A 13212-nucleotide genomic window follows, 5' to 3' on the forward strand; every position below is an offset into this window, starting at 1 on the left:
TTTATACCTTTTTTTTTTTTTTCCTTCCCAGTTAATGAAGCTTACTTGTAAAACTGCAGATTGTGAGATTAGAGCTAGAAAAGTTTTATCTCAAATAGCTCCCAATTATCATTTAGACTTTTGTTATTTTTTGTCCTCCCTGATCAATACTGCTCTTAACTATTGCAGATTGGAGATAAGCCATCAAAATATTCTATTTCCACAAAAGATGTATGATTAGGTCTCTCGTTCCAAGTCACCAGTCATTTTTATGATAATCATTTCTCTAAAGGAATTTCCTTTTTCATTTCTGAAACTCTTTTCAAGTGCAAATACCAGGAAAAGCCAGCTAAAGACAAACTTGACTTCTCATAAGGTAACAGGTTGGTTAGTTTTTAGGGGGTGGGGAAAAGCATATTGAAAAAAAAAAAAAAAAAGAATTTGAAAACTGATATAAAAATAAGTTCATTTCTATCTTCCAAAATGAAACATTTGTTTATTTTTGTACAAATCCATTTCTGCTGTCAGCCACAGGCTGGCTGGGAGATCTCTGTGTGGGAGAGTGAAATTGCTCAGGCTGCACCAAGTTAATGATGTAGAGTGAGATATTCTCTTTTATTTATTTTCCTCTTTTTGTCAGACAACGTTTGTGCTTGTGCTTTTTTCCCCCAGTTCTCAAATGCTAAGGGGAAGAGGTCCCCATGTGCAGCAAGGTGCCTCCTCAGCCCCACACTGCCTTAGAGAGGGGCTGTCAAAAAAACCCTTGGGAGTCCGTCAAAGTTTTGAAGGGAGAGCAGCCTCCAGCATATTTTCAGTGCATTTCATCTCCCCTTTAGCTATTCCATGGCTAAATATTCTCCCAGCAGTGCAGCCACCTCCCCGTGGGTGGCGGGCGATGCTTCTCCAGGCCAGGGATGGATGGCAATGGCATTTATTGCAGTCTGCCAGCAGGCCACAGCTGGGTGGGCAGTGCCTCCAACAAGGGCTGCATCACCTTGTCCTCCCCACTGCGCTGTGCCGAGCTTGTTCCCACATCTGTCCTCCGTTGAGACATCTATTTCATGCATTCCCAAAAAAAACTTTGCACAGGAGGGAGCAAGGAGGTCGCAGGCTGCAGGCTGGTGACAGCAGCCTCTTTTATATATATATAAAGTGCCTCTCACCATACTGATAAACACTCTTTTGAATTCCTCTAATGGCAGGGGTAAGAACAGGAGTTATCCCCTTACCTCAGCTCTCCTCTTTCCAACCACTGCCCCTGTTAATGCCCCCTCAAGTCAGACAGCGAAACCACAGAGGAGCTGAACAGAGAAGGGTGCTTGAGTGGCAGCGTTACAAAATGCCTCCTTCTTTGAAATTAATTGCCTGGATTCTGACAGAACCTGTTATTAAAAGAACACCCTTGCCTGCTTAATTGAGTTGTTTGTAAAGCTCTCCCAAAAACTGGAAATCATTCCCCCTCCCTTCCTGTCCCCCCCCCCCCCCCCCAGCTCTTTTGTTCATTTCCATCTGAGGGGAATTCATGAGAATTCATTAAAAAAAAAAATATTGTCAACACAGAGCCAAAGGCAATGGGCCTCTCAAAACATCCAAATAAAAACAGCTCTAATGAATATCTGCTGTCAAATGGCCAGGCCAAAAAGGAGAGATAGGACAGCAAGCATAACTAAACAAACTTCAGCGTTTGCCTGTTCAGGGACTGCAGTTACACGTTCTGTGATTCACACCCCAGCTGTCTCCAAAATTATGCAAGGCAGAGAGCATCACCCTCATGCCCTGGGCCTTTCATTTTTTGAGCGAAAACCCAGGGCTGAAGGCAGCTGGGGTGCTGTGAACCTACAGATGTAACTTAAAATAAGGAAACAAGGAGAAATCAGCTCAAGGCAAGCTGTGACCTGCCATCTCCTGACCACCACGAGGTGGGAGCAGGTTCAGAGGAGGTAACAGCCTGATTCTGGGCACTGAGCCTGGGGACCCTGCCCTTGGCCCTTGCCCTCAGGCACCATGCCATGGCACAAGGGGCTTTGCAGCATTTGGGCCGCACTCACAGTGGCTGCATCAATATTCAGCCCGCTGTAAACATGACCTGCCCCTGCTGCTCGGAGTCACTTCAGACCAACAGCGCCAAATCAATGTGAATAATGATTAAATGCAATGTTCTTCAAAGCCTGCATTTAACAAGAGAGCTTGATTGGATTTGCTGTTTTGAGGTTGGGTGGATTGTTTTCAGTTATGCTGCCCTTTTTTTTTCCTCCCCCTTGTGGAACATTGTGTCATTTTCCAAATGAAGAATTACCCTCTTGCCTTTCAATAAAAACTTCCCTCTGAAGGATTCGCATCTTCCTGCTTAACCAGACAGCTGCTATATCACACCCCAGGCAGGCAGCACCCAGCACTGTGCCGTAGGGACAGGGACACCAGGGGCAGGTGGGTGCCAACTCCACATGAGACCACCCAGGACAGGATCGCACACAGCCCAGCTGGGTGCCCGCCTCCCCCCCAGCTCAGACAAATCCCACTGGCTCTGGCAGTGCCCAAGCTATTCTGTGTTTTTCTGGATAGATAAAAATGGTATTGACATTTGTGTCTCGGCTTCCATCAGCCGGAACAAACAGCAATTACAAAACCCGGTGCTTGCCCTGGAGAAAGCTTTATATCTTCACAGAGAAAGTCAGAAGACAAAATGCAGAAAGAAGTTATTTACTTGATGATCCCTATGGGCAGTGCTGGAAAGACATCCCTGAAACTCCACCACAGTGCAGTTTTACCTTCGAAGTGTTCATCAAGAGCCCATCCACCCATCCAAACACCACCCATCGAGGGGTCCCAGCCTCCACAGAAAAAGTCCGGAGTTAAATCCGAAGGAGGAACACGCTCCATGTAGACACACCAAGATGCAATTGCCGCACACACCTGGGGCAATGCAATGGGTGAACAAGGGCATAGTTTTACTGCAAACAGAGCTGCCATTGTATTTCTCATCTTGTCTGAAAGCAAAACAACATACAAGGGCTCAAAAACACTTTGTAAGAATGGAAAAACAGGGAGAGGACAGAACAGTGAAATTGCTGAGTTGCTACTAGTTAACGACAACAGTGTGAAAGGAAGAAGTGAAATCAAAGACAGTAAAAAAAAAAAAAAAAAGTCACTGACCCTCCAAAGCACAGAAGTGCTAAGAAAAGCAGCAGGCCAGCAGCCCCTGGGGCTGTGTGACACCAATGTGGGGACACAGGCATGCTCACCCTGTGCTACGTGCACCAGCAGCGCCGCCACTGCTGCGTATGCGTGGGCACGAGAGTGTTGCTGCTCAGGTCCCTGTGCCTGGGAGGAGATGGACAGATTGACGTGACCCAGAGGTCCGGGGTTACATCTGGTTAGCCTCAACGAGATGAAATCCGTTTCAGGATCTCTAATGGCCCTCCTTCAGAGAGGAACGCTGGAGCCGGGATATTAAGGGCACCTGTCAGGGTTATTTTAGGAACCAGAAGCCTCCTGCCTCCCTCCCGTCTGCACTGAGCTTACGTGGTGTCAAATGAGGTCTGCTGGAGCAGGGTGCTCAGTTTTGTTTTCAGTGGAAAGAGTGGATGAGAAAGTGACTTTCTGAGCCCCCTCCAGTCACCCACAGCCCTGAACCTGACCCATTACACCAGGATAAAGGCGAGGATGAACTGGGCTCGCTCTTCCATGAAAGCTTTTTCTGGAAATACCTCACCTCTTCTCAGGAACTGCCACAGGCTAAGTTTCCCTCTCAGCATGAGCTGAGCTGACCTCGGGCACCTCTGCACGGGGGCTGCAGCACAGCCTGTCCCTGCAGAGCCAGCACTGACAGGAGCGCTGCGAGCCCGGCATGCTTGGCTTGGGCCAGGATAGCCTGGGGAAAAACACGTAAGGGAGGGACAGAGAGCATTTTAAAGCAAGAGACTACAAAGCAAACACATTAAGTGCACCGTATGGAGGAGGAACCCTTCCAGCTCAAGAAGGCTCCTGCTGTGATTTGCATGGGAAATAAACCCTCGGTGGAGGAAAGTAGGTGTATGATTTCTCATCAAATGAGCAGCTCAGGCAGACAAGAACACAGTTCTCAAGATTATGTTGCAATTAATTCAGTTTAGCATCAAAGCCTTTTTTTCCGCTTGTCCCATTATCTCCTCCAAGGCTTCAGACCCAAATTTCTCTTTAGCAACCATACTTGCCCGCGCAGGGGAAGCCACCACCATGCAGCCAGCTCCTGCGGCAACAAGCTTGGAGGCAAGTGCTCTTCCTGACCTTCAGGGAACCAGAGGTGAGATGCATTTCACCTACTACTGGTCATAAGGTGAGGAAAGAAACAGGGGGAAAGTAAGAAATAAGTGAAGGAAAAAGTTAGTGCTTTATGTGTGAGATGCCTCACCAGCTCAGTATGCCCAGAGCAGTGCTGCAGCTCTGCCATGAGCTGTGTTTGGATTTATCACCCACCTTTTGCTTTCAGCCTCCGTCATCGAATTGCAGACTCAGGCTGTTCCTTCCTCTCCCAGAAGGGACACAGGGAAGATGCAGGAGTGAGATTTTTCAAAACAACAAATGGCTTTTGACTGGGAGCTCAAGACCATAGCCAGCCACAGTGGTAACCAAACTGCTCCCAGAGATAACTTGATTTATGGGCAGCCTGAGAGCCCTGCTTTCCAGCAACAGCAGCTCCAGTGCCTGGTTTCCAGCTGTCCTTAAAGGCATCTTTAAGGGCATGAGCAGGCAACGAGAGCACTGAGAAACCACTCCTGGTTCTGGATGAGAGGCCTTCCTGCAGTGAGAGCATGCACTTTTTTTTTACACTGCTTTCCAGCACAGCCCTAGTGTAAAAAAGCTTGTTTTCTTCTTCTGTGGAGAATTTGAAGACCCACCTGTGCTGTGAGTGGCTGCTGGCAGGATGGGAGGGAATATACCTTTATACCTGACCAGGTATAAAGGACTCTGCCAGAGCCCGCCTTTGGCTGGGGAGCTGTAGGCTGGCCTGAGCTGTAAGGTATAACTAAGGAAATTTATTGTTCTGTAACTTCTTATAAATTTGATTATGTTTTCTTTTCTGCTAGGTGTTCCTGATGGCCCATGTGTTCCTTCCATGTGCTCTCAGTGCTGCTCACTGGAGTGCTTGCTGTGTCCTGCCAGCTGCACTGCAAAGCAGGGTGCTGGCTCTGTGACCCTTCCTCTGGCTTTCCCACCCCAATCCTGATCATTGGGATGTCTTTGTGGGTAAAACTGCCTCAGAACTGAATTTATCCTGGTATTTCCTCTTGGGAGAGGTCTGTTCAATCTGCTGCAGATGAGTCCTTGGTGAGTTCCTGTTGTAGGGAATCACCACCTGCATTGATTTAACCTAGTTACTGGTGAGCTGAAAGGCCTATGGCTCAGTTCCTGATGTAGTGATTCTATTGCTTACAAATCCTGTTACATCAGCAGATGCAGTTTAGGTTGCTGAAGGCTGCACTAATCACAAATAAATGCAGTAATATATCTGTCACTGAAACTTATCCCTGTGCCTGACTGTGGAAAACAAATGCATCCCAAAGCTACTTCTAGAGCTGAAAGAAAACTTCCCACTCAACACTCCTGTTGTTTTTTCTCCAGAAATCATTGAAAGGGGAAGGAAATGGGAGGAAAGGGAGACATATTGTAGATAAAGCTTGAGCTTTGTCCACCTGCTTCTGGCAGAAGGCAGCAGGGCTCTGTGCCCCATCCAGCTGTGCAGCAGCCCCAGTCCTGTGCTGGAGGGGGGGTCTGAGCACCTCTGCCTGGGCCGTGTGCCCCTAGTGCAGGAGGGACCAGGTGGCTGCAGGGTGATGGCTGCAGGCAGGCATGAAGGGCACTTCTGTCATCAGACAGACATCTGCCCGCAGGGGGACAGAGTCACGGACTCCTCCGGCAGGCGCTGCCCTGGAGAGATTAACCCCAAAAAGGGGATGGAAAAACAGCCTGACATGAACCTGCATTCCCTGCAAGCGAGTCTGGAAGGAAATTTGGGCACAGGACACAGTGAGTCAGGCTCCTTTTTCTCCCCTCTAATAATACCACCCTGAGAAGGGTCCCCTGGAGCTGGGGACTGGGTTATGTGAGGTTGCAGGGGAGGTTTCCAGGAAAAAGCAGAGCTGTAATGACTGCTGGAAAGCCTGGTCATGTCTCAGCCCTTTCGGGGTTGCAGTGGTGCTGGATTTACACCTGTGTAAGTGAGAGGTGAGAGCCTGTTCGGATGTGGCTTGCCAAGATACACCCACACCAACACCCAGGCACATACACGTGGCTCCAGCATCCCCAAAAGGGCGCTCTCCCAGCCTAGCTGCATCCCTTAAAGTTCTTGCAGAAGTCCCCACACCAGAGCTTTTCTGTTCCAGAAGAAAAGCCAGGCAGTAAATACTGGGAAAAGCTGTGACTGATGAATTGCTGCTGCAAAAAGAAATCCCTTCAGCCTGGCAGGAACTTTCTCTTAAAGTCTTTAGTCTCGGTTTCTCCCTGGGGAACAGTAATGGAGCTCATTAGAAGCCCCATGACAAACAAACCCTGGTGGCGTGCCTGAGGCCAGGCAAGTCTGCCAGCTCCCTGGTCCCTTCCTGGAGATGTGAGGGGATGCCTCGTGCTGCAAGTGCCACGCCAGGGGACAACGTGACAGTGCCACAGGCTTGGGTTGCTGGTGAAGATAACTCCTGTCCCTTGAGGAGCTGTGTGCTCAGCACCCACCTCTGCATCCGGGAGAGTGCTGGAGAGGGCAGCCAGGCTTGGTCTGTGCTCTGCATCCACAGGAGGCATTGATGCTGGTGCATTTGCCTTGTCCTCACCTTGCTGCTATGGTCCCCAGCTTTGAGCTGAGCTAATTCCAATGCCCACTTTATCAGCTGTATCTGATGAAGGCCTGGAACAAGAGGTGCCACTTGTCCCATCTGTCCTGGTCCTGCTCTCTTGGCTGCCTGGTGCTGCTGCTGGTGGAAGACACCTGGCTGTGGTGGGGTCGCGCTCTGCCCGGGTTAAATTACTCAGCTATTGACTATGTTCGTTAGTCACATATTGACTCACTGTGCTGAAGAAAATGAGGACTGCTACAGTAATTACTTCAGTGCTCGGTCTGTTGAAAGAAAAGCTTCTCCCCAAAAAGTTGAATATTCAAAAGGTCAGAAGGATGTCTCAGCATGAATCAGCCAGGAGATGTAGATCTCAGATCAAAGGGATTGTCAATCCAATTAACAGCCTGGGTTCCTGCAGTGGCAGGCTGTTTGCTTACAAAATACACTCATTCAGTGTTTCATCTCCAAGTCCCGGTCCCTCTGGAAGTCTCAAGTTTTTCTTCCCATCTCCCTGCTGACCCAGACATCCCTCAGCTGGCAGGAGCAGTTCTATTACCAGAGCGTAAATACTTTTTTCTCTTCTTCCCCAGAGATGCAGCTTTTTTATTTATTTTTTTTTAGGTTAATTAAAACCACCCTGTTTTCTTGTTGCGGCTGCCTGCCCAGACTAGAGGGAGGAAGCTCAGCGTGTCGGCCTGCAGAAGGGAATTCTGGATTTTGGATCATAAGCAGGCCATGAACTGAGCTCCGGGGGGAGCAGGAGATGAAGCTCAGTACCTCTGCCTGGGGATGGGGCTCTGCTGTTGGTGGTGCCTAGCGCTGCTCTGCACCCATCTGTGTGGCTTATTACACAGAAAGGCAGCATGGGCTGGCTTAAAGCAGGAGGATTAACCCTGAGAAAGGAAGAGATTGAGAAATGTTGGAGGTGTACAAAGGACCTCCTGAAGGTCTTGCTCCAGGCAGGTTAAAATCCACGTGCCCTACATGGAACAGCTTCCCCGAGGAAGCGAAGCCGGGCTATTAATACCCTGCATCAGTGCCAGTTCCTCGGGGACGCCCAGGGTACCCATTTTAATACCCTATCAGCACATTAGGATTCATGTGGGCGCAAGAGAGACTGCACCAAAGGGATGAATAGTGATGAGGCCATTATCTTATTGGGCTTCCTGGAAATGCTGATGTCCCCTGTGCAGAATTAACATAGCGAGCAGTGGTGTTGCAGGCAGCCAGGAGGACTTGCCAAGCATTCGGGACCTCCGAGCACCCAAAGCACTGTGGATACAGGTTCCTACCCTCTGAATCCCTCCCTGATGGGAGATGAGGAGTCACTGTGTCCTCCCTGGGCAAGGAGGTGACAGCTTGTAGGAAAGGAGGGCTTGACATCTCCTCTGCCTTATTGCCAACACCCGGTCTCTGGTAATGGCTGTCCCAGAGGAAGATGAGCACACAAACAAAGCAAGCCCTGGCTGAGTGCTCAAGGTTTTCCTGTTCCCCAGCCAAGTTAATAATAGAGCAGCATCCAAACCCAGAGAGCCATGTCGTATTTTAAGCTGGTCCCAGTTCCTTCAGGGGAGCCAGTGGACTACATGCAACTGGCTGGTTACCTGGCCATGGGAAGGTGGGAAGGCCATGGAAAGGCAGTGCTGGTGGAGAAAAGCCCCCCTTGCATTGCTCTCTGATACCCTCATCTGGTTAAATCTGGAAACTCAACCTCCCAATGGACAGTAACCCAGTAGCTCCTCATCAGCATTTAGGATAAATATGTGGAGTTGGGACCAGGCAGCTCTTCCACCAGGCACCTAGAGAGTGCTGAGCTAAGGGAATTCACGACAAAGAAACCTCACTTTTGAAACATGTTTTCTTCCTCCAAAGTTCTCCAGTCAGGTGATTTTCTATTAAAAGTCACCCCGAGATGCAGCTGCCGGGTTTACACGGCATCACCCCGGTTGGCTCTGCAGTCCCCAGCTGTGCCGTGGCGATGCTCTGGTACATTCTGTAATTGCTAATCAGCTCCATGCAGCCCCGGGAATCGATGCTTAAATAAGTACAGGGAAGTCTGAGCTAATGAAATGGGTGTTCGTTTCTATTCTGGGGCCAGGCTTGTTCTCTTCTTCCTGAGAAGTATGCTGGGTTTGTGTGCTGACGTTGAAGCAAGTGTAGCAGTTGTGAGTCCCAGATCTGCATCTGCTTAAACATTTCCCATGACACATCAACAGGGGCATCTTGCAGAGAAACCAGTCTGCTGCTATCATACCACCACCATTCATCCTTTCAGAGCTATAAGGCTCTGAGGTTGCATTGCTCTCTGTTTTTTATAGGTGAGCATCCAGGACATGAGTGCATGTTTTATGAATCAAATACAGAGGCAGGAAATGAGGACAAAGCCACAACCACGGTCTTTCCCTGTGGTTTCAAGACGTTTACTTGGGGAGAGCTGCTTTGCTCTCCCTCATTCCCTGGACCAGCTTTATTTCTACAGCCCAACCCTGATGCCTTTGCTCATGTTGTTGTTGCCATATTTTGTCCATTCATTTTTGAGCTTTTGGCTGGAAGAAACACGCCTCAGCTGCTGGTGGGCCAAGAGGTAGAGACCACCAGGGAAGAGAGCAGTGATGAGGCTTCCCTGTATTCAGAGGTGATATGAGCACTGTGTGAGCCAATGGTCCCCTCTCCCTGAAGCACCCAAAAGGAGGGGAGGCCTGAGGCTGAATGAAGGCTCCAGGCAATAGAAAATGTGGAGTACTTGTTCGCAGTAGGATGAAAGCAACACTCATTGAAATCTTTCCAGGGACTTGCCCTGCCGGTGTATCTTTATTAAGGTTGTCAGCTTTGGAGCTTTTCTGGCATCTGTGGGTGCCACCACATGATCTGGCTCCTATCAACAAGAAAATCCTCTCCTGTGAAGTTCCTCTGTTGAGTTGTGTAGTCTGTGCAGACTGTCCCTTATCAGTCAAGCTCCCTGATCCTAGAAAAAACACCTCTCATCCCTGCTTCCCTCCTTCAAACCTCATCTGGGGGTTATGTCTAGCCCTGCCTGTTGCAGATGCAGGATGCTTCTCTTAGCACTGCATGGGGAGATCAGCCCCGTGCCTTTCTGCCATCCCAGCATTGCTGCAAAATTGCAAATATCATCCCTGCTGGTGCTGAGCCCCGAGCATCTTGCCCTGCTGGGGAGTTCTGGGTCAGCCTTTCCTGCCCCTGCCTGGGGCAGTGCTTGCTGCTGAGCCCTCTCTCTCTGTAGCCAGCCCAGCTCACAGTATGTGGGGCACATTAATCCTTCCTGCCCTCAGGCATGCTCCAGAAATAGCGCTGAGCCCCCGCCGAGCGTGGCCACGACAGCAACAGGTGCCGGGCCGTGCAGAGCATGCCAGCCCCAGCCTGCTTCTCATCCCAGGGGCTTTGGGGCCATTTCTGGGCAATTAGCACGAAGCTGAAGTGTGACCCACATGTACCCCACTCCCCCTGGGCTCAGAGAGAAGAAGAAGTGTGCTTGAGGAGCCTCCGCTTGCTCCATCTCACCCAGCACCACGGCCAGCCTGCTGCAAGCCCTCCTGCAGGGCCTGCTTCCATCCCACGTGGTGATCTCAAAAAGAGGGGCAATTTCTCTTTCTTGGCAGCGTGCTGGTACCCCATGGCCAGGCATGTCACTGCACCAGCTGCAGGTGCAGCACGGGAATTAAAAGCCGTGTCTGCCCTTCTCCACACTGCAAACCCTCAGCTGGAACTCCAGCACAGCCCATGGCATTGAAAGGCATCAGGAAAGAAAAATCCCCAAGTGGGTTAAAATGCCGGGAGGCACACTATGGAAATCAACCCAGGAACAGTATAATTTCTTCCTGCAGCAGGTCAACAGGTGAGGGAAGTGAGGGAAACCAAGACAGCTGCTGGGCACCGATGTCCCCAGCCCTGCTGGCCTCATCCGTGGTGCCGTGGGGGTGCTGGGGATGTTGTGTCCTCGGGGCTGAGCATGGCATGAAGGCTCAGTCACCCAGAGCTTATTTGCCAAGTGGGACTTGGCAAAAGTCCCACTCATCAAAACCTTCTTGAATCCATGCAGGGACCAGCATGAAGAAGTACTCCACCACCTCCACAGGATGGAGAGCTGGAAGTACCATTTAATGGAAACGGCCACAGTCTGGGGATGAAAGGGTCTGATTCCATCAAACCCATCTCCTTTTCTCAAAAACATAATTTATGATTTCATTTCCATAAGGGCACCTCTGAAACATGGCAAGCTTCATTTTGGGTTGATGCATTCATTTTGCTTTGGTTTTGATGATAAAAGAAAACTGAAAAATTTAATTTCCTCTTTGTTTGCTTTGTCCCTGAATGCACTTGTCTAGGAGATGCTGAGGGCACTCTGGTTCTTCCCCTCCCCCTTCTCTGTTATTTTTAAGCAAAAAAAAAAAAAAAAAAAACTTTCCCAACTGAGGAAGGGTAGGGGAAAGCAGAACAACCTGGGGGTCGGTGCACTCTGCGTAGAGTTGGGAAGGGGAGGAATGGGGTGATGGAGATACGGTTTATTTATTTAAAGGAAAAAAAAAAGTCTGATTTTTCAAACACAAATATTCACTTAAGGAAAAAAAAACTTTTTCCAAATAGCTGCCTTGACAAGCTTGGTGTTTGTTGTGCAATTGCCCTCTGGTTCTACCCTTGGTGCACGTGCTCCCTGCAGGCAGCAGCAGCCTGCTGGGCTTGTGCAGGGGCAGTGCCCCTGGGGGGGCCACAGGGAAGGCTGGCACGGGGGGGGCTATGAGTGCCTTTGCCCCACGGCTGGGCCACGGACATGGAAAAGAGCAGACCAAGTGGCCAGCATCAGTCTGAGCATTTGCAAATATCTCCAGCCGAGCTGCTACAAATTGCTCGTGTAACCTTGGTAGAAAAATTGCCCTTCGAGAGGCAGTTTGTTACCTCTTAAACAAGTGTGCTGCCGTGCAGCCTGCAGCCGAGATTAACAGCAAAATGGTTAATGATTGCATTAAATATTTTTCTACTCCTTCAGTTTCAAGCTGCAACAGTCTTTAGAGAAGCAGCACTGGTAAATCAGTCTCTGCCCGGAAATGTTTTGCTGTTGTTTTTTGTTTTAATTACCATAATTTCCATCTCTGTAACACCCTGTCTTCCTGTTTTTTGTTTTCTGCTGTCAGATGACAGCCTGGTCTGTGCAGATTCACATTTTTGTTACAAATTTCACTGACAGACACGTTCGAAAAGAAAAGCAGGCAAATAACCCAGCCCCCATAGCTTCCCCAGCCGATGAGCCAAAGCCATTCTCCCCAGCATCGGGACTGTGCGATTGAAAGGTGATTTATTTTTTTTTAATCAGTTTCCGTGGAGACCAGCATGGAGTGCCTGGGATTTAAAAGTTCTCCTGTGTTAATCAAAATTATGGTAAATTACTGGGACGAAGTTATTTAATCCAACATTTGCTGGGATTTGTGCCTCTGGAATTGGAAGCAAGCATGTCTGGGAGCTCCGGAATTGGGCTGCCACCTCGGGAAGTGGGTCGGGATGTCAGGCAGGCTCAGGGCTGATGTGGGTGCCATGGCAGCAGCGCCCTTCGGGGTGGTGTCAGGCCAGGGAAGCGTGACCGGGAAAAGGGGCACGTCCTCCAGAAGCTATGCCAGGCATACGGGGCAGGGCAAGCACCTCGCTGCTGTCTATGCCCAGCCGTGTGGTTTTTAAAAGGATGCTGTGGATGGAGGACCCCAGGTGAGAGGCTGCGGTTACAGCAGGGGAACCGTGGCTCTGGGGTCAGTGTGGGGGCTGCTGCTGGGGGCAGGGTCCCCTCGATACCCCTCTGTCCTCCAGGGAAATCTGCATCAGGAGCAGCAAGGCTCTGCAGGAAGGCACCTACGGGGTTTGCTGGCTGTTAGCTTGTGCGGCTGCTAACAGAGCAGCCCTCAAAGTTGCAGCTGGAGCACTGAATGTTTCTTTTCTCTGGTTTTGCTGCTGGCTGCCCCCGAAGAACCCCTGACTCCTCCATAGCCTCTGCTATCTGCCAAGTAGCAGGTAAGCTAGCCAGACGTGGGGCTCTTTTTTATCAAAATTATATTTTCAAGCTGCAAGACATCTCGTCTGCTGCAAGGGATGACGGTGCCAGAGCCTCGAGCAAACAAACAAGCAAGGAAGCAGGGAGCGAGGAGTGAATGTGATGCTCAGAGCGGGCAGAAAGGGGTCGTTCAATTCCTGGAAGGATTAAACTGGCTTGTAAAAGAGCCCCATTCAGACAGCAGCGTTTGTGAGCGCTGACATCTTAGCTTAACAAGGCTCTTTACCCGCAGTTTGAGAAAACAATTTTACATGCTGCTCTCAAGAGGCTTAAGCTGCCATAATTCATGTTCATACCTCTAACCATGAAAGGATGAAGAAAAGGTTTATTGCAGTTTTGTGCCGCAATAATCTCACAGCTCTTTTCTCAGGATTG

Source organism: Aythya marila (genome assembly GCF_965140915.1).
Source record: "Aythya marila genome assembly, chromosome: 14".
Taxonomy (NCBI): domain Eukaryota; kingdom Metazoa; phylum Chordata; class Aves; order Anseriformes; family Anatidae; genus Aythya; species Aythya marila.